This window comes from Psammomys obesus, unplaced genomic scaffold (genome assembly GCF_907164565.1).
Source record: "Psammomys obesus unplaced genomic scaffold, mPsaObe1.curated_primary_1811, whole genome shotgun sequence".
NCBI lineage: Eukaryota > Metazoa > Chordata > Mammalia > Rodentia > Muridae > Psammomys > Psammomys obesus.
The window spans coordinates 12,706,959-12,726,130 of record NW_026590062.1 but is presented as its reverse complement, the minus strand read 5'-3'; the positions used below and the strand labels follow the sequence as shown (position 1 = coordinate 12,726,130).

The window sequence follows — 19,172 nt, the reverse complement described above, 5'->3', positions numbered from 1 at the left end:
CCTTCCTTCCTTCCTTCCTTCCTTCCTTCCTTCCTTCCTTCCTTCCTATCTATCTCTCTATTCGGTTTTTTAAGACAGGGGTTCCCTGTCTAGCCTTGGCTGTCCTGGATCTTGCTCTGTAGACCAGGCTGGCCTCAAACTCACTGAGATCCTCCTGCCTCTGCTTCCAGAGTGCTGGGATTAAAGGCGTACAATCACCATCAGCTGGCCCAATTCTCTATCATTTTTATCTTGTTTTGTGAGCCCAGCTCTGACCTGTGGCTACTCAGCAGAAGTGGGCATTCCTACCATGCCTAGATGAAGGGAGTTAGAGGCTTACTGGCAAGGCTGGAGGCTGCCTGCATCTTCCAACCAAATGTCCAGCCAACTGTCTCCTGACTCCTTCCTGCTTTGCCTACTTTCCCAACACCACCCTACTCCAAGGCCACCATCCTCTAATACCAACTGGATCCTGAGTGAAACCTTTAGGCTGGAAGCCAAGAGTCCTGTCATTTATAAGAAGGTAGCTGTGTGGGATTTTTCAACCCCACTCCTTGTGTAGTTTTCCTAGCTGGGCAGTGTGGAGGTGTATCATCACTGGTTCCTTCCAGAATGCATCCCTTAGGCTTTGTGAAATTAAACCTCCGTGTCACACATACCCCTTTGGCCCTCTTGCTCCACTAAGGCTTTGGGTCTGATACTGCTGAAGCTGAGGCTGGCTCTGCCAGTTGCCCTGTTGATTGGCATAGTGATGAGGTGCTCCTGTGGCTCATCTCCTCTACCTTTGTGCTTCTTCCTGCAGGATGCTGGCACATGTGTCCTGGCCCCTGACGCTGATCATTCTTCCTCCGGCGGTGGAAACCGACAGAGCTGCTCAGATCCGCAGGTAAAGACCAGGTGTACAGTGGTCCCACCTTCCTGCCCAGCCTGTAAAGTTTTCGGACGGGCTGTGGAGCCTTTGCCGTTGCTTTCTTCCCTCTAAGCCCACGTTGCTTCTTGTCCATTGCTTTTCATAGACAATGTCTCCTCTGACCTGCTGCTTTATGTGAGGGCCTCTAGTAGACAGGCCAGCGGGTAGTGACTTTTCCTTCTCCCTAACTTTGCACAGACTCAGCTTTCTGGACACTCATCAGAAAGCTTGAGCTTCAGGGCTGCAGAGGCTGCATAGTCCTCTAGGAAAGAAAACTGGGAGGGGAGGAAGGCTCACTGGCCCCAACCTTTGCTACAGCCATCTCACTTAAGGGAGCTGAAGCCTCAGTTGTTAAACTCAGCCACATGACTGGCCAACAGCAGGCTTGAGGTCTATCCCTACTCCTGACCCAGAGCACACAGTCCAGTTTTCCAAATGTGATGTCTGTGCCTTTAGGTTCAGCCCTGACTTGCTCTTGATTCCTTCCGTCTGGGCCCCTTCCTTCCAGGGCACCGGGTTGCCTGGGCTGCCTCTGGCTTCTGCTTGCAGGCTGGCACCAAGGGCTGTTCTTTTCTCTAATTGCTCATTTTCTTCACTTGCCAAGTGCTAAGGAGAGAGTGTGCTATGTTATGGGGTTCCTTTTGTTTTGTTTTACTTGACTTTCCAAGGTGTCTCTGCACAGGATGGGTATGGGAATAATGACATCAGAGCACTCAGCTCCGACTCATGGCCTCTGTGGTTAGATCTGACCATGTGCTAGTAGAGTTAGTCTCTAACATGAGTCAGGGCCCCCAGAGAATCCTGTCCCACAGGACCTGAATGTTGATGTCATATCTTGGTGCTCAGAGGGACCCTGCCCCTGCTTTAGCTTGGGGCCTCTACTTCCTGTTTCCTTTTTCACAGGAAAGGGCTCTTTCCTGCTTAGCAGCTGTTGTCAGTGAGTTTGCAGAGGTGATGGCCTCACAGCTGGCCTTACCAAAGGTCCTCAGTGATTTCCTGGCATCCTCCTGTATCCTGCAAACATTTATCAAATACTTAGTGTACATTAGGTGTACTGTGCGTGTTGTGCGAGCCTGTAACCACAGAAGGGGGGTTACTATTCCAGGTGCCAGGGGTGCAGCTGTGAACAAAGTAGACCGAAGCCCCCATGTGAGCATTTTGCATCCTGGCACATTTTGTGTTGTGCCAGTGTCCTGCAGTCTCCTGTACCCACTCAGCCTATTTCAAGTACTTCCTCGTAAGTGCCCAACCCATACTAACCCACCCTTCCTTTTCCTAGTGTCCCAACATACTGCTGTACCTCTGATAATATTTTTGTCACCATAAGCTCTGAAGCATTTGTGTGTATTATTGTTTTTATTTATTATATTTAGTAAAGCCTCTTGCTCCAAAGGAACTCCAAGCTTCTTCCTTCCAGAAGGGTGGTGGGCTGGAGGGCTGGGCAAGACAACTGGCTTGTTTCTCAGAAGCCTGGCATCTTCTCCATTTGCCTGGTCCAGAGGTAGGGCAGTACAGAGAGTCTGCCCCAAAGAGGATTCCAGCTGAAGAGAACGTTTGCCCTCGGCAAGGTGAACATGCTTCATTCTGAGTGACTGAGTAAAGCCTTACTTAGCCTTGGCTGCGACTTGGTGTCCTTGAGGCTGGAGTGCAGGAAGGGGGGTCTCCCCAGCACAGGCCTTCTTGGCTTCCTCCCGACATCCTGGTGTAGGCTCAGGCTGGGAGGGGCATTTCCTGCCATTGTCTCCCTGATGGGCCCCAGCAAGGTCACTGTCTCCTCAGAGGAAGAAGGCCTGGGTAGGGCCTCAGAGCATGATAGTAATCGGCGCAGACTCTTTCTCACTAGGACCTGAGCTGAAGCCAGGACCGTGGCTGTGAGCCTCTGAACCACAGCTTCACATCACTCTTTGTGGGCAGCCTCATCCCACCTGAGAAAAGCACCATGATATGGGGACCTAGCATAGGCTGAAAGCATCAGCAATAATACAAAGTCTCACCCATTAAAGGACCCTCAGATTGATGGCACACAGACACACAAATGCTTCAGACCTTATGGTGACAAAAATATTATCAGAGGTACAGCAGTATGTTGGGACACTTTATCCCCTTGGGTCTAGGCCACATCACAGCCCAGAACAGGAGAGGATAGGAAAGGGCTAAATGACAGAATGACATGGAGTGAAGGTACCACCCTGAGGTTCCTGAGGGTCAAGGGCTTGTCCTCAGCTCTGTGCTTTCCCCACAGTGTTGGGGAAAGAACTGCGTGAGAATTGATGGCCAAGCCATGCTGGGCCAAGCTCTGAACTTTGCTCCTGCTGGCTTGTTTTCTCTATGTTCTTGTGATCTGAAGGGCCACTTTGACTCCCATCCAGCATGGACTTACGCCACAGGCCTCTGCCTGCAATTCCCCTCCCCTGGCACATGCTCCCTTAGGGCAGCCTCTTTCATTCTCTTTGGGTCCTATCTGCGTAGGCAGAGCACTGCTTCCTGCAGGTGTGCTTCATGTCCAACAAGCACCTGGCTGTTGCTTCTTTCTGTCTCCACTCATGGTCACCTGTTGATGTATGCCTTGTGCTTTACAGTAACAAATACCTGTTAATCAACTGATCATGAGACTAGGTTTGGGTTGGCTGATGGTTTTACAGGCTCCAGCCCATGACTGGTTATTATTGCTGATGCTTTCAGCCTATGCTAGGTCCCCATATCATGGTGCTGCATGTGGCAAAGCAGAGCTCTTCCCTCAAAGCCATGAGTGAAAGAAAGGAGAAGAGGAAGGGAGTAGAGTCTTTTTCCCCCTTGAAGGCAAGTCCACAGTGTTCTAAGGCCTCCTACTAGGCCCCACCTCTTAAACATCGCTACCACCACCCAGTAATAACCCAATAGTGCAGTTCTTCAGGCTGTTCAACAAGCTGAGAAGCGAGGCCTGGGAATAAAATTAGTGGTAGAGTGTGCATAGCATGTATGAGGCTCTGTATTGTGGAAGGTGGGAGTGGGGACTGAGAGCCTGAGACTGTGTGGGACTGACTGGGTAGAGAATGAGTGAGCAAAGAAAAGAATAGAAGGCAAGGGAAGAGAATGAGGAGGGCCTGGCCTTATAGATTGATATTAAGGCCTTAATCTTTACTTTGAGTGGCATGAAGCCATGCCTTTGCTTTAAGTGGCATGAGGTATTTGGGCAGTTGAGGACCAGGATCAGCCTGTGGCTGCTGTGTTGTGAACAGGCTGAAAGGGTGGAGGGAAGAAGCAGAAAGAGCGTGTGGGCAAATTTAGCGATGGGAGGTGCTTGGACCTAGGAGAGGGTGTTGAACTCTAGGTCTGTCATACAGTAGGGCCAGAAGGACTCTGAGGCCTTAACCCACTTAAAAGAAGGTTCTTGTGGATACCCTCTGGTCTGACTTTTAATATAACCTGTAGGGAAACTGAAGCTCAATAAAGGAAGCCTTGTGTCCAAAGTCAAGCTGGTTAGTGGCAGAGGCAAGCATTGGGATTCTGGAATTAAGTCTAGTCTAGTTTGCAGTTGAACCGGGTGGTCCCATGGAGATGCCTGTGCAAGCTTGTGAGCCACAGGTGGAAGGGAGGGCTGGTCCCACACTGCTGTGGCTGAGAGGTGGGACCTGGCAGTGCCAGCAGCACCAAGGGTGGAAGCCTCTGCTATGGGCAGGGCCTGAGGCTTTACACACTGAAGGTTCTTGGCACACCGGGCATTCAGTAGCTCTCTCTGGGCCACTGCCCAAGATTTTAACTCTAGTTGGACTGCAGTGTTATTGATCTCTGAGGCCTTGGGCATATCAAAGCCAAAGTTCTGGGTATCCTTCATTCAGCTTTTACTGAGCTTCTGCTGAGGTAAGGACAGAGGCCAGGAAGAGACCTTCACACCCTTCAGGAGTCGGCATTCTTGACACTGTTATATCAGCCAAGGGTATATGTGGTGGAGTTAGAGCAAATGTCCATGTTTGAGGCATGTGTAAGACTGTCCAAGATCAGAGAATCATTGACTTAAGGTATGAAAGAGTGTCCATAGCTCCTAAATGCCCCCATGTGCACAGCCAAAGCTCATGGCTACCATGGTGGTCCAATTCAATGTGTGATACCACCTCTTGTAATAAAGGTGCTCAGAAGGCCAGCTCTGTCACCTGAGAACAGACATCACTTACAACTAAGAAAACCTGCTTTACTGTTGATGTCATCACTCTTACTGAGAGGCTTCTGTGTTTCTCCTCGGTGTTTCTTTGGAAGGAGCTACGGTTGATCACTATATTTTGCCACTCGAGACCACTCTAATGTCAGGTTTTGCAGTTCACTCTAGCTGGTGGATAGAAGAGGCCTGTGCTGTCCCCATGTCCAAAGAGTAGGACCTGGTATCCTCTTCAGAGCTCAGCAGGAAGACCATCCAGAGAAGGAAGAAGATCTTGTTTCTGTTCTCTCGAGGAAGTAGGAGTCTGTGGGCCAAAGTGGGAGCAAACATTCAGTTTGATTTTCCTTTGTGCTATATAACTTGGCCTGTTCCATTTCCAATACACAGTCTATTGAGTAACAACATGGATATTGCTGCCACTAACTGCTTTACAGACTGCCCCTGGCACCTTCCCTTTGCTCTGGTGAACAACCTGGCAGTCACAGGACATGGCTAAGCACAGGTCATAGTACTGTAGGCAGAATAACAGGGTCAGGTACCGGATAGTGAGGAGGCCTGGCCAGACTCGAGGCATCTGTGTGCAACAAGCTTCTGGAAAGTCAGTTGTTGGCACCTTCCTGAGGATAGAGTGAGAGCCACAAAGCAACCAGAGACAAGCTTTCTGCCCTGAGAGCATAGCTAAGAGGATGAGCAGTGGCACAGGGCTGTAACTGCACTCAGGAGGCTGAACAAGAATTTCAGCTTCGATGTCAATGTGGACCACTCTGTTTCCAAACAAAGCAAAGTAAAACTCCAGCAAAACCACAGACAAGCTCCCTGTCCAAAGGACTGTGGGGCTCTGAAGACACACCCTTTAGCACCCTCCCCATCCTCCCCAGTGCTGCAGCCCCTGCACAGCCTCCTCACATGCTGACCTGCAGCATCTGACATGCCTTGCCTGGGGTCCTCCCACCATTTCTGCTGGGATTCTCAGGCATAGACTGGTGCTCTTAGCACCCTTTGACTGTCTGGGACCCCCAAGGAAGGTACTGTTCCCCACGTTGTGATAGCTTCAGGACTTACCTTCTCTTGTCTTCTGTCTCCCTAAGAAAAGGAGGTTTCTGACTTACCCCTGGATTGAAGAGTGATCTCAGTAGGCCAGTCACCTGACCAGCATGAATTAAATGTGCTCTGTGCTGGAGCTGTCAAAGGTGAAAAGCCAGGGCTGTGTTGTGAGGGGCTCCAGGAGAATCACCCTTTACTATAGACCCCTCCCTACTTTGCCTAAGTATTACTCTCTCCGCTTGTCATTCAGAGAACAGACGGCCTTGGGAGATGCATGCTCACTTCCTGATACATCACTGTGGAGGAGGTTATTAAAGCACAAGTCAGGGAATGCACTGGTGGCATCTCAGCAGGGGACCTTCTGCATCACCAGTCTCCTAGGACTGGCCCATCTGATGTCACACGTGTCCTTTTAAAAATTTTTGTTTTTTTAATTAGCTTACAGAGTAATAGCTTTCCATTGAGGGTTTGGATGCATATTTCATTTTGGTTGATTCTCCCCTTCCCCTTCAGCCCTCCACCCTTCTTTCTTATCTGTACTTTTTACCCCCAGCATTCTCCCCTTCTCCTGGAAATAATAGGCTTGAAGTGTGAAGAGAGGGGAGGACAGGTACAGATTTTGAACCTAGGAAGGATTCCTCAGGGATTGTTTAGACTTGAAAAAGATGGTGGCAAAGGAAAACAAGAACACTGTCCTGGAACCCAGCACTGTCAGGGCTTTATCAAGTACACCGCCAAGAACATTCCTTCATAAGGTGTGCTGGCTGATTTGGGCTCTGTGACAAACTGCTTGAGACACGTTGGACAGGTCCCCTTAGCTGTCTGAGCCTCACTTTCCCCATCTGTGAGACAAGGCAGTATTGGGCTTACTGTAAGTACATGTGAAGACTGAACAGGGAAGCACCTGTGGAATCCTGGGACCAAACTGTGCATGTCAGCTGCTGTGATGGTCGCAGGCCCTGCCTGCCGGTGCTATCTACTGAGCTGGCCTTTTGGGAGCTACCTTTTCAAGGTCTCACTTTGTAGCCTTGGCTTGCCTAGAATTTTCTATATAGATCAGGCTAGCCTTGAACTCATAGAGATCTTCCTGCCTCTTCCTCCTACACTCACATATTCTAGGATTAAAGACATACAGCACTGTGCCTGGCTTGTAATTTTTTTTTTTAAGCTGGGGAGGAGAAAGGAAGAAAAAAGCTTCCTGGGAAGCTCCAGCATCCCAGATATGGCTGCCAGCCTACAAACAGGAAGGCGGGTCTCCAACTTGCTGCTGGCTCTGTTGACAACAGAACAGCAGCTTCCCGGTCCAGTAGCGCTGGCAAGGCAGATTGAGAGAACACCCAGATCTGCCTTTGTCCTGGGCTCCACCTTGATGTGTTGTTATTGTATAATGACAGCTCTAGGTGAACACAGGGGCAGAATCAGTTCATGCTCTCATCTGGCTAGGCTGTAGGATCCAGTGTGGTAGAAAAATATGACCTTTGGGATGGAGGGGACAGATGTAGATTAGAGCGGGTGATTCATGGCTGGAGAGGCCAGTAGTGCAGCTGGAGCGGGGAGAAGACAGCAATTAACTGCCTAATGCGGGGACAGTTGAGCTGGGTTTGAAGAGTACAGATGAATTTACTGGGAGAGAAGGGGAAAATGCACAAACCAATTCTTTAATACTCCAAGTTCTCGTGTTTGGAGTTTCAGGAAGTGCCAGGTTGTTGAAGGTGAGAAGAGGGCAGGACAGAGGCTGGGCATGCAGCACAGGTATCAGGAGAAGAGACCTGGACCAGCAGAAAGGAGCCTCACTTCTCCATCCAGTGTTTCTGACCTTACTCTGCCTCTCCACTGTGATGGGGCCTGCTCATGCCCTGTCCTGCCTGTACCTTTAGCCCATGGTTATGGTTCTGACTACCCCTGAAGCTCCTCTTGACCTATTCCAGGACTCTCTAGCACCCAGAGCCTAGTTTCTCAGAGAGTGCTGTAGACCAGCCCCCTTTCCCCATGGAAGAACAGCATTTATATGGAACCTCAGAATACCAGGTACTTGTGTGGAAGATCCCCGGATACAGTACCATTAGGTTCTGACCCCAGTGTCTGCCTTTCCATTTTTTGGATGAAGATGTTAGGCTTCCAAAATGCTGAGCCTCACCTACCATACCGTTGGTGATAGAGCAGGGGCCTGTCCCCAAACTGAAAGTTAAGCCCTCTGGACACTTTTATTTCCAACTGGGAGGGCCTTGGCTAGACACTGAGGTTAAGAACAGGAGCAGGGGTCCTTAGTGCTCTGGCTGTCAGGGCTGTCAGTGCGTCTTCTTTCCACTTGGGATTGGAAGGCATTGGGTGCACAGAGCAGGACCCAGTTTCCCACTACAGGCACACGCCAAGTTCAATTTAAGGGTCAAGCAGGAGGGCTGCTCCCCAGGGTAGCAGTGACCTGCTTTCAGTGAGCCCAGCCTGCCGTCTTAGTCCTCTCCTTTCTGCACTGGATGGTCTGCTCTGATTAGCACACTGACGTCAAGAAAGTGTGTCACCTTTGGTTTCCCTTCAGCCTGGCAGCTGTGATATATCAGTTCGGACGTGTCCCGCGCCTCACTACAGAGGGCCAAGGCCAGCAGGGGAAGAGGGATTATGTTGTTCCCATCTGTCTGCCCAGCCCTACCCAGCTGTTCCCCATTCCCTACTGCCAAGTGGCAGATGTTGGGGTGAGGTCAGCCTGGGAGCTGGGGATCTGCCCATCAGCTTCACGTGAATGTCTTCAAGGCTATTTCTGGCCTTGCCATTATCCCAACGGCTTCAAGTGATAAATATAGTCGCAGATTGAAAAGCCCCAGTGGCAGGCAGGCAGCATTGGGGGAGCTTGTGGACGGGGGCTCGGCTATAAATAAGTCTGCTGGAACACCTCCCCAGCCATGCCACTGCTGCTGCCAGGCCAGCGTGTTTGCCAGCGTGTTTGTATGTACTCAGATCCACTCCCTCCCCAGCTCCCTTGTTACTGTGGGCTCACAGGTAGAAGAGGGGTAAAGGGAGGTTCTGCTTAGGAGAGGGAGGAAAAGGCATGATGTATGTTGGGGGCTGCAGGGCGGCCCATTCAAGTCTTCTTCAGCCCTGAGTGACCATTGTAGAAGGAAAATGGCGAGTGACCCAACAAGAGGGTTCTAGGGACCCACATGGTGTGGGAAATATATTGTGTTGATATATTGATATCCATATAATGTTGGCCCGCTTCCTGCAGGCTTCAGTCCTGTCAGCGTCCCTTGGTTTAACAGCTGGGGAGAGGCTGGCCTAGAGGATTATAGAGCCCTGGGCAGTGTTCCTGCTTGAGGATATGATGCATCTATTTGGTGTCTTTTTTTCTGTTTTGGCCCTGCCTAGACCTCCTTGTGACAGCAGTTTTGTTTACCCCCACTGTTCTTACTGACATACCCCAGGCCAGCACAGCAGGTGGCCCTAGTTTGGGCTGAGCTCCCCAGATGTTCCCCAGCCCTCCCATCACCTTTCCCCTGTGCCCTGCCTCCCTTCCTCATGCCTGTCTCCATCTTCCTGCCCTTCTTGGCATCCTGTGGTTTCTCTCCTTGCGCCTTCTCTTCCCTTGTCTCTTTCCTCCTCCGCCTCCTCTCAGCCAGAAGCAATTACCTGGGGCTGCTTAATGGGAAGTTCACTGTGCTCAAGAGATGCTTCACTTCTTGTGGAAAGGATAAAAGTCAGTAAGCTGGCAAGGATCCTGGGAGCTCACCATGAAGAAAGTACTGTGACCATATAGTCAGCAATCACGGGAAGTGGCACCCTGTGAGCCCCCTCTGTGGCCTCATTTAACAAGGACTGAGCACTGGAGCATACATACCCGGCCTGGTGAGGTGGCAAGTATTAATAAACGATGCCCTGGGCGTTCTTGCAGATGAAGAGTAAGCTGTCTTGTATGAGAGTAGCTTTGAGGGAGGGAACCATGTTCCCCTTCCCCGTGTATTCCCTGTGCTGAAAGAAAGCACAGGACCACAGCACTGGGCAAGGACCTGCTACTCAGTCCTAGGTATGCACTATGAACTCTTAGTACTACTGCCAGGATGAACCAGGTCTGGCTCTTGTTTTTAAGGCACTCTTGAGCCACAGGAATGAACAGACACTTTGCTTCCTGATACCCATGCAGATGACAGCCACATTCTATGGGAGCTGGGCTTTTGCTCTTGTGCTGACATCTGAACTGGGCATAGAGAAGGCTGTTTGCTGAACACAGATGTGGGGTTATGTATTCGAGGGAAGGCCTCCTAGGTGGAAGGAGTGGCTGAGGGAGGCACTGTGGGCCCATGTCTGTATGGACAGCCTGGAATTCTGGTGTGGCTCCTGGTCAGGACTGTGCCAGGGGAAGCTGGGTTGAGGGAAGAGCCAAGTGGAGCTTTGTGCATGGTGAAGTTTAGATGTCATCTTAGAATCTAGGAGAATGCTTTAACCAGAGGAATGCTAGGTGTCGAGGTGTGTTTTTCAAGTTGCATTTGACTTCTTGTGTGTGACAGGTTGGAGGCAGGGTTGGGGGCCAGACTGGTGACATTATAATGTCTTACTCTGTTAAGTACCTGGAAGGTTTTTTTGTCCTCTCTCTCTCGTTTTTTTCTTTTCATGGGGACCTGTAAAACTGGGATGAGTGTACATGGCTGCATGCCCAAGAGACAGTTGTTTCTAAAGATGGCAGTGCTGAGCGGACATGAGCTAAGGCTCGCAGGGGCTTGTGACAAGCACAGAGCCATCGGTACCAATTTGCTTAGCTGTCCTCTTCAGGGGTGACTTTGTCCAGCAAGCTTGGCCTAAGCCAGTAGGCAGGCCTGCAGCAGAGATAACCGATCCCCCAGGGACTGGCCTGAAGCCCTCTTGAGGAGCTCCCGGATCCCAAAATTGTACAGGGTGCTTCTAGCCCAGCCTTTGAATCCCTGCCTGCCAACTGGATCCATTCACCCCTGTGGTAATGCAGAGACAAGAACTTCAGCCTCCACAGAAAAGTGAATGAAGAAGGCAAGCTATGTGAGAAACAGATAAACACGTCCTCTCAGGGAGCCGTAGAGCCCTGAGTGCAGACCAGACCATGATCTCATGATGTAAATATTGTTGTATATGTGGTTTTTCCAGGGTGGGCTGGTAAATAGAGTGATGATGGAAGGAAACTGGGGTTGATTGTAGTCAGAGACTGGAGACAGAGGTGGTGTTTGTAAAGAGCTGGTAGGCGAGAAGTGAGCAGCACTGCTGTTCCTACGCAGAGCCCCTATCCATGGCCCTCAGTTCTAGGCCTTTTCCAGATGGTGAAACTCACCCCAGGAGGGTTGGGGAAGGGCCACACAGCAGGTACCCACAAAGAACCTAGGCCATCCTGATACCTGTGGCTGTTATTTTCCCTCCTGAGCAGGGAGGTGGGAAGCTCATGAAATTGGTGGGGTATGGCGGAACCCCAGAGGCTTTCTAGAACGCTCTCTGTCTTGCTCTATCACCTTCCTAGCCAATGGTCATGCAGTCCATGCTGCAATATTCTATACAGTCCTGGCTTCCTTATGAAGCTGGCTCTTTCCACCTGTAACTCTGACCAAGGTGGGCTGTTGTCTGAATCTGCCTCCTACTCATAGGAGAGCAGGTCAGTGTTTGGCAGAGTTTCAGAGTCTGAGAGAAGGCCACTCAGTGGCCCTGGGCAATGTGGCTTTGTCCTTCTTAAGCTTCTTTTTGTGCTGTAAAATGTGAATCCTAAAATGTCACCCACCTGGTGTGTATGTAGTTTTAGATCAAACAAGCCAAGACAGGTCAGCCAATAAAGCTGGACTCACTGGCCATTCAGCTGCCCCTTTCAGGAGCTGGTGATACAGAGAGAGAAACCAAGGCTCAGGAAGGCTGTGACTGATGAGAGCAGAGGAGTTGGTGCCTGCCTGGCTAGGTCCTTTGCCTGCTGAGATCCCCATCTCTTTTCCTGAGTTTTGGTAGAGCAGTTAAGAAGAATGGGAAGAATCATCTGGCCAAAGATCAGAGTCCAGCCAGATGACCTGAGCAGCCACTCCAGGCTCGGTCTCTTGGTCTGCACAAGTGGCTGAGCATACAGTCCCAGCCAGCTTTCACTAGCACTGAATGGATGGCTGCTGCCTGATTCCCTCCTTAGGCACTAAGATTCGATATGGTGCTAGCACCAGAAGGCTGGGGAGACTGTGAAACCTCCTGTTTCCTTTTCCTTTCCTTCCCTTGGCCTGATCCCTGCTGGCCCAAGTTTAAGGGTGGAGCTGGGAGAAACTTGTCCTAGGCTCGGGGGCAGATCTAGATGAAGTGTGGACACATCTGCTGCAGACTGCCATTCTCCTCCTCAGCTGCCTGGCCTGAGACTCCAGGACTGGGCTTTGACAGAGCTCTGTCTGGTCATTGCAGATAGAGGTTGTGATTCATGGTGCTATGAAGGAGAGGAACTCTTTCAATTATCAGCTTCCCCAATTTCTTGTTTTATGGCCAGATTTAAAGGCCAACTGTTTGGATAATGTCCCCAGAGTACTTAGCTGGCTTTCCTGGGTTGGAGAAGATGATTGAGACCTCAGTGTCATCAATGTGTGAGCCAGATACATCAGATTTTAAGCAATGGGGGCAACCACAGGCCTTGGCAGGCTGCCTTCAGGCATACCTGAGGATGCAGTCATGGTTGCCTCTCCTAGGAAGCTTCCTCTGAGCTTTCTGAGCATCTGGATGGATCTTCAGGGGTTCAGATCCCCTGGACCACTTTAGTTCTGTCCCTTTCAGACTAAGCTGCTGCTCTGAGCCTAGGTCACCTCTGTAAGTCTATGGTTAGCCTGAGATGATGAGCTTCAAATAATACAAGTACTTCTGAAAAGCTTTGCCAACCATGAGTGATGACAGATGCTTTTAATCCCAGTGCTCAGGGAGGCAGAGGCAGGCAGATCTCTGTGAGTTCTTCGAGGCCAGCCTGGTCCACAGTACAGCCAAGTTCAGGACAATCAAGGCTACACAGAGAAACCCTGTCTCAAAAACAAACAAACAAAACAACAACAACAAGGAAAAACAAAGAAAGATCAAAAGAAAGGCAGGCACTACCTGGTTCTACTGGCCAGGCTGGGAGCCCCGCAACAAAAAGCTGGGGATGTGAGGATGTAGCAGAATGGCTCCTAGCCCCCGTGGCTTTCCACATGAAGCCATCCCGCAGTAATCTCTCACTCGGCTGGAGAAGAGGGTCTTGTCTCGTGAGTTGAGTAGCTGGTCCTAGGAATACAGGTAGGAATGCGTCTGGCCAGAGAATTGTCCCAGGCCTGCTGGCTCTGTGTCATCTCACACTCTGTCCTAAGCCCCACTGACCTTGCCTCTCCAGCCTCTGAGAGAGACTCTTGGGTGGCCTGTGCTGGTAGTAAGTGTGGGTCGAGAGATAGCTGAGCCTGCTGAGCGCTGATGACTGTCTTTGCCTGGGTGGACGCTTGTTGTCGCTGTTACTTCCAGTCAGTCGTAGTCATTGGCAGTTCAGCTGTATGCGGGGTATGAGAGAACCAAATAACCGGGGGAAGCGTCACACTTCTGTGCATCACATTCTGGACTCCACCCAGATCATTCCACAAAGCCGACACCTTTGTGTTCTCCAGCCCAGTGCCAGCCCCAGGTGGGTGCTTCTGAGGTGTGTGTGTCTGTGTCTGTGTGTGTGTCTGTGTGTTGTTTTCCTGAAGGCAAGAGGAGAGAAGGGATGTGGGAGTTGAGAATCTCTCCCCAGAGTCACCTTCAGCAGTTGCCCTGAACTTGGAGATGGTTGTCTAGGGCTAGCCCTGCATTTAAAAATAAGCATTCTAAATCAAATATTTATTTAGAATAAATATTTAAAAATATTGAGATACAGTCACCTACCATACAATCTACCCATTAAAAGTGCTGATCCAGGCACTGTCTAAAATGTTCTGAAGTGTGTAACTAGAACCATAGTCAACTTTAAAATTTCCATCACCTCACAAACTCCCTGTTTCTCTCTAGACCCTCTGCCCCAGGCATCTACAGTCTGCTTCTGTCTTCAACAGCTTCCCCAGCCTGAATGTTGTATTGAGATAAATTACTATAGTACCTTTTACTCTGACATCTGTCACCGAATATGATATTTTCAAGTTTATCCACTTAGCATGGATCAGTACATTATTCCCTTTTTATGGCTGAGTTGTATTCCATCATACGAACAGGCCACGTTTGGTGGCCAGTGAGTTTCTAAAGAATGACTCTACATCTTAACACAGTTCTGAGTTTGTGAGGGGATGAGGGGGTTGGGGGTGGGGCACTGATGGGGAATGTAACTGGAAGCAGCTTCCCAGAGGCCCTCAGGATCAAATTAGAGGCTGAGCCTGGACATTGTATGATATCCTTTCTTACATAGTTGGTTGACAGGGAACACTGGTGGGGACTGTAAGGACGGGGGTCTCTTGGGTTGCCTGGAGGTTCTCATTTTCTCTTTCCAGGACTCAGGGAGATTACACAAATGGTGAGGACAGGGCTCATCCAAGGCAGGTCAAGCAGGAGGTCACAGCAGGAGGTGGGAGTCCTGGAGCCTCTTCAGTTTCTTCCTTGAGGAGGCTCTGCTTTGAAAAGCAAGTCTGAGGCCTGGAGGAGCCTTGCAGGCAGATCTGGAAATTGAACTAAGATTAGAACCACTGTGATTGATAACAGCCTAGGGGATTAGAGGAAGGACAATTAAATATTTGTTTAATCTTGCTTTGGTTGTCTGTCTTTTCCAACAGTGACTACTAACTTTGTAGCATTGTTTTCTGGAGAATGGGGTCCTTTTAATGGCCCTTTCTGCTAATTCTTAGGCCCAGAGGTACTATAGGGGCTTCAAGGAGTGACCTATTCATATCATTGTCCACACAAGCTGAATGCTGAGGACAGAGCTACTTCACCCTAGGGATCCCTTAGCCTCCAAAGCAAAAATAAAGAACAAGGAAATCAGAGAAATGGCTCTCCCTGGCCAGTGCCTCACAGGGACCATTACTGGCAGCAGTGTTTCCCTTGCAATCTATCCACCTACAAGAGGAATGAGAGAAGAGGACACATGTGCGCAGCCTCACAGGTTGTAGGTGGACAGGACAGCTTAGCCCTTCAAGGTCATGGAGCAGCCCAGATGGTGGCCTATCTTCTGTGAGAAACTTCAGGCTGGTAACATGAAGCCCAGCAGCCAAGACTTCTGTGTGGCTACGCACAGTAGGGAGGCGCCTTCCCTGCCTGAGTCAGCGTGGCCACCTGAGAGTGGTAATGTCTCTTCACAGCTATCAGCAAAGCTGTTCCTAGTGCTTGCTTTGCATGTGGCACACCAGTGCCCCAGTCTCTGGAGCTAGAGCTGGCTCCCTGGGTAAATGGTGGGCCAGCTTTTGACCTTAGCTGACTCTCAGCATGCAACAGAAGAGTAACTTGCATCCCAAACCATGGGGCTCTGGATGGAGAAATTAGATTTGTAGATCTGATTGCTTCTTTCTTCTCATGAGCAGTATAAGAACAAAGTGGGGAAAATGGAAAGCCCCGGCTGTGAGACCAGGAGGCTCTGGCAGCTGGCAGAGCCAATGCATTTGTCACCTGGGTACTGTACCTCTGAGAGGCTGTAAATTGCACACCCCATGAGGTGGCACCTGCTGCCACAGGTCACTCAGGCACCTCAAGCAGGTGGCCTCCTAATGAAGTGGCCTCAGGACAGGGACCCTGCTGTGAGGCTAGGCACCTCTGCAGGGGTGGGGTGGTCAAATAGAGAGAGGAGGTGTTCCTGGCTGTTTCTGTAAGGCCACCTGCGGCTGGGCAGCCAGGCCATGGCAGCAAGGGAATGACTGTGAGTGATCCAAGCCCTTGCTGCTTCTCTCAACCACCTGTATGCTGTATACTTATGTCCGTCTCACCACCTAGCTCACTACTAGGTCTGTCTGGCCAAGGAAGCTGGGCAGGGGCCAGAAGGAGTCTTGACAGTCATGGAGGAGGGAGGCAAATCAAGACACTTAGTTCTTTTACAAAACAGTTATTTGTGTGTGTCTGTACAGTTCATGGCCAATGTGTAGAGTCAGTTCTCTCCGGTCATAGGGGTCGATGGTTTCACACTCAGGTCTTCACACTCAGGCTTGCTGGCAAGCACCTTTACTACTGAGCCATTTTGTTGGTTCTGAACTACTGGTTCTTGAGGAACAGTCCTGTAACATAGCTGCATTGCTGGCTGGGCCTCTGGTTCCCTTTGGAGGCTCAGCTGTCCAGAGGGTTGTCATTGGGAACTAGCAGAGACAGGACTGCCTTTAACAGCCAGTGGGACTCAAGGCAGTTAGTTACCTTCTCTCAGCTTTGTGTCTGTGTCTGTAAAATAGAGATAAAGTACCTGTCCTCAAGGGCTGTCTGCAAGATGAAAGGAGACAGGTTAGGTCAAAGGTTGGAGCACAGTGTGGCCATGCAGTCAGCATCCAGGATCCTGCCTCCTGCCCCCATGGACACCCTCATATGTTGTCTCCTCCTATATTGAGAAGCTACCTGTGTTTCTAGTAGGGTGTTGCAAGTGACATGGTGTCACTTTTAAGACAACACTATAAAAGACAGTGTGGTTTCCACTGTTCTTTCTCTTGGATCATTTGTTCTGGGAAGCTGCTGTCTTCTGTAGACTTTTAGTAAGCTCTCTGGAAAGCTCTGGAATTCTGGTGAGATGCAGAGGTAGATTCTGGCCATCAGCCTTCACCTGACGTCAGTCACATGAGTGGTTCTTTTAGCCCCAGCCAAGCTTTCAGATGACCGTAGTAGCCCCTGCCTTGGTCCACTTATTGTGACTGGCTGAGTAGCCCAGAGCAGAACCTCTAGCCAGGCCACTCTTGTCTTCTTAATCAACAGAAGCAGTTTGAGGTAGTGAGTGGTTGTTATCTGAACCATAATTTGGGGGAGTGTGCCATTGAGACCCTTGTCCAGGACTCCATACCTACCAGCTCCCTTTCTCCTAAGCCTGAGGCCCCTTTGTTTCCACCTCAAAACTGTTTTATCTATTGACTGCAAAGGTGCCTTGCAGCGGCTCTGATATGTACCTGCAGGTCTTGATGGCCACAGCAGGGTTCCCATGCTTTTGCTGTATCCATGGCCTGGAAGCCTCAGCTATGCCCCTGCCTCATGGAACTGGCAACTGTTGGTCTGCATCAGAGGGCTGATGAGGGTGTGAAGGGTTCGGCCCAATCCTAGAGTCCTAGAAATCTGCTAAGTGATGGGGTTTTTTGGCCCTGTTGGATAAATGGCTATATTTGGGGGTGAAGCAGGAGGTCTGGCCCTTGTTAGTGTGGAGGGGAAAGTCCTCTTCCACCCTGTGTCCTTCTCCCCTTCAGCTCAGCCTGTAGGCCACCTGAGATACCAGCCTGGTTTCTCACTTGGTTCTCCAGGCCCCACCACCTCAAACTGAGCTTCACAAAGAAGTAGACAGCTAGATAGATGTGCCCTTTTAGGTGCTTCTCAGCCTAACTGGAGAGGAGGCATGCCTTCACTGGAGAAGCCTGAGAAATACAACCTCTAGTGCTCTCAGCTTCCCCACGACCCTGCTGCCCCAGCTCATTGCACCTGTTTAAGGATGGCTCAGAACCAAGCAGCATAGGCACTGTGGCTTGTGTGCCTACAGCAGCAGCTCTTGAAGGCTTCTCTTACGTGTTGACTGCCTTTCATATATAGTATCCATTTTCTTAACCATGTCTGAATACTTGCTGTGTTTTCAGGCATCAGGGATGCCAGGATGAAGGAAATATAATTCCTGTCTTGCTTTAATAGACCTATAGACAGTGCATCCAACAGTGGCTGACATTTGTGACACTTTGTGCTTTAGTGACCAGAGTGATGGAGAGTGTTGGTCAAGGAAGACAAAGGGAGAGAACACAGAGGCCAGATGGAGAAGTACATTTCTGGAGCAGGCAACATTGTCACAGAAGTTATACTGCATTTAGTTCTCTGGAGGACCCCAAGTTCTTATCGCTGTGCTTCATGCCTGTGCTACTTTAAGGCTTGCTTGAAGGGCATCTTGTTTAAGCAGTGTGCCTGTTCCTAGCTGCTTTCACCTAGAGTAACCTTTCCTCTGAGTTTTTCAGAGTTTTGCTAGAATCACCTGTAAACCTTCTTGGGCTTGGTGCTTTTTTGAGGGTGGTGGAGGCAGACAAGATCTTTGTTTACCATTTAAATTATTTCACATTTGCTTATTTAAGCTCAGTATTATTTCTTTCACCCAGAAGCACTTGTCACTCCCACCTTTACTCTACCGCCAGTTGCCACCTCCTAAGGCCACCAACCAATGTTTTAGATGCCACTGCTGTGTCAGGTGTATTTTGAGCACTGGGGATTGATCAGGAAGCCACATGAAATCCCTGCCTGAAATAGACTCTTTGATTATTGTGGTGGCTTGAATGAGAAAGGTCCCCATAGGCTCATATATTTGAATATTTGGTCCCTAGTCGGTAGAACTATTTTGGGAAGGATTAGGTTGTGGCCTTGTTGGAGGAGGTATGTCTCTGGAGGTGGCCTTTGAGTTTTGAAAAGCCCAAGCCAACCTCCCCTCCCCCCTCCCCCCAACTGCCTCCAATTTGTGGATAAGCACTTAGCTGCTGCTCCATCATCATGCCTGCCTGCCTACTTCCATTGTCCCCACCATGATGATAATGGACTCACCCTGTGAAAGTGTAACAAGCTCTCAACCAAATGCTTTCCTCTACTAGTTGCCTCAGTCATATCTCTTCACAGCAATAGAACAATAACTAAGACAATAGTGTAAATGCAGGAAGGAAAGCAGGCAAGGGAGGAGGGAACAGAGAGAGGTTTTAGGTAGGGTGGTTGGAAAGGGAATCTCTGAAAACCTATATAAATTTAGAAAGTTGTGTGATAGCCAGGAAAGCAACAGCAGCAGCAGGGGCAATGGTCCTGTGGTAGAAGTGTGCTTAGAGAGTTTGAAAAGCAAGGAGACTAGAAAAGAACAAGAGAAAAAAGGCTAGAGGAAGTGATGAGAGCCAGGGTGCCGTCCTGGGGGACTCAGGTCATGGTGAGGACTTTGGCCTTGATTCTAAGTGTGAAAGGAGTTCTGGGAGGCTTTTGAGGCAGCAACATTATTTCCTGTGCATCTACATCTTGACTTGCTGACAGTGGGCCCCTCATGGGAGC

At 49.9% G+C, this 19,172-nt stretch overlaps 1 protein-coding gene across 7 annotated transcripts in view; it reads left to right on the top strand.

Annotated features, from left to right (window-relative positions):
• The first annotated feature begins 783 nt into the window (after nucleotides 1–783).
• Pitpnm2 (phosphatidylinositol transfer protein membrane associated 2) overlaps nucleotides 784–19,172 on the top strand; it is a 100,663-nt gene continuing 82,274 nt past the window's right edge. For all 7 annotated transcript variants that reach the window (XM_055606279.1, XM_055606277.1, XM_055606278.1 and 4 more), the window contains exon 1: nucleotides 784–865. The gene's annotated coding sequence lies outside the window, so the exon portion shown is untranslated. The remainder of the gene's footprint in view (nucleotides 866–19,172) is intronic.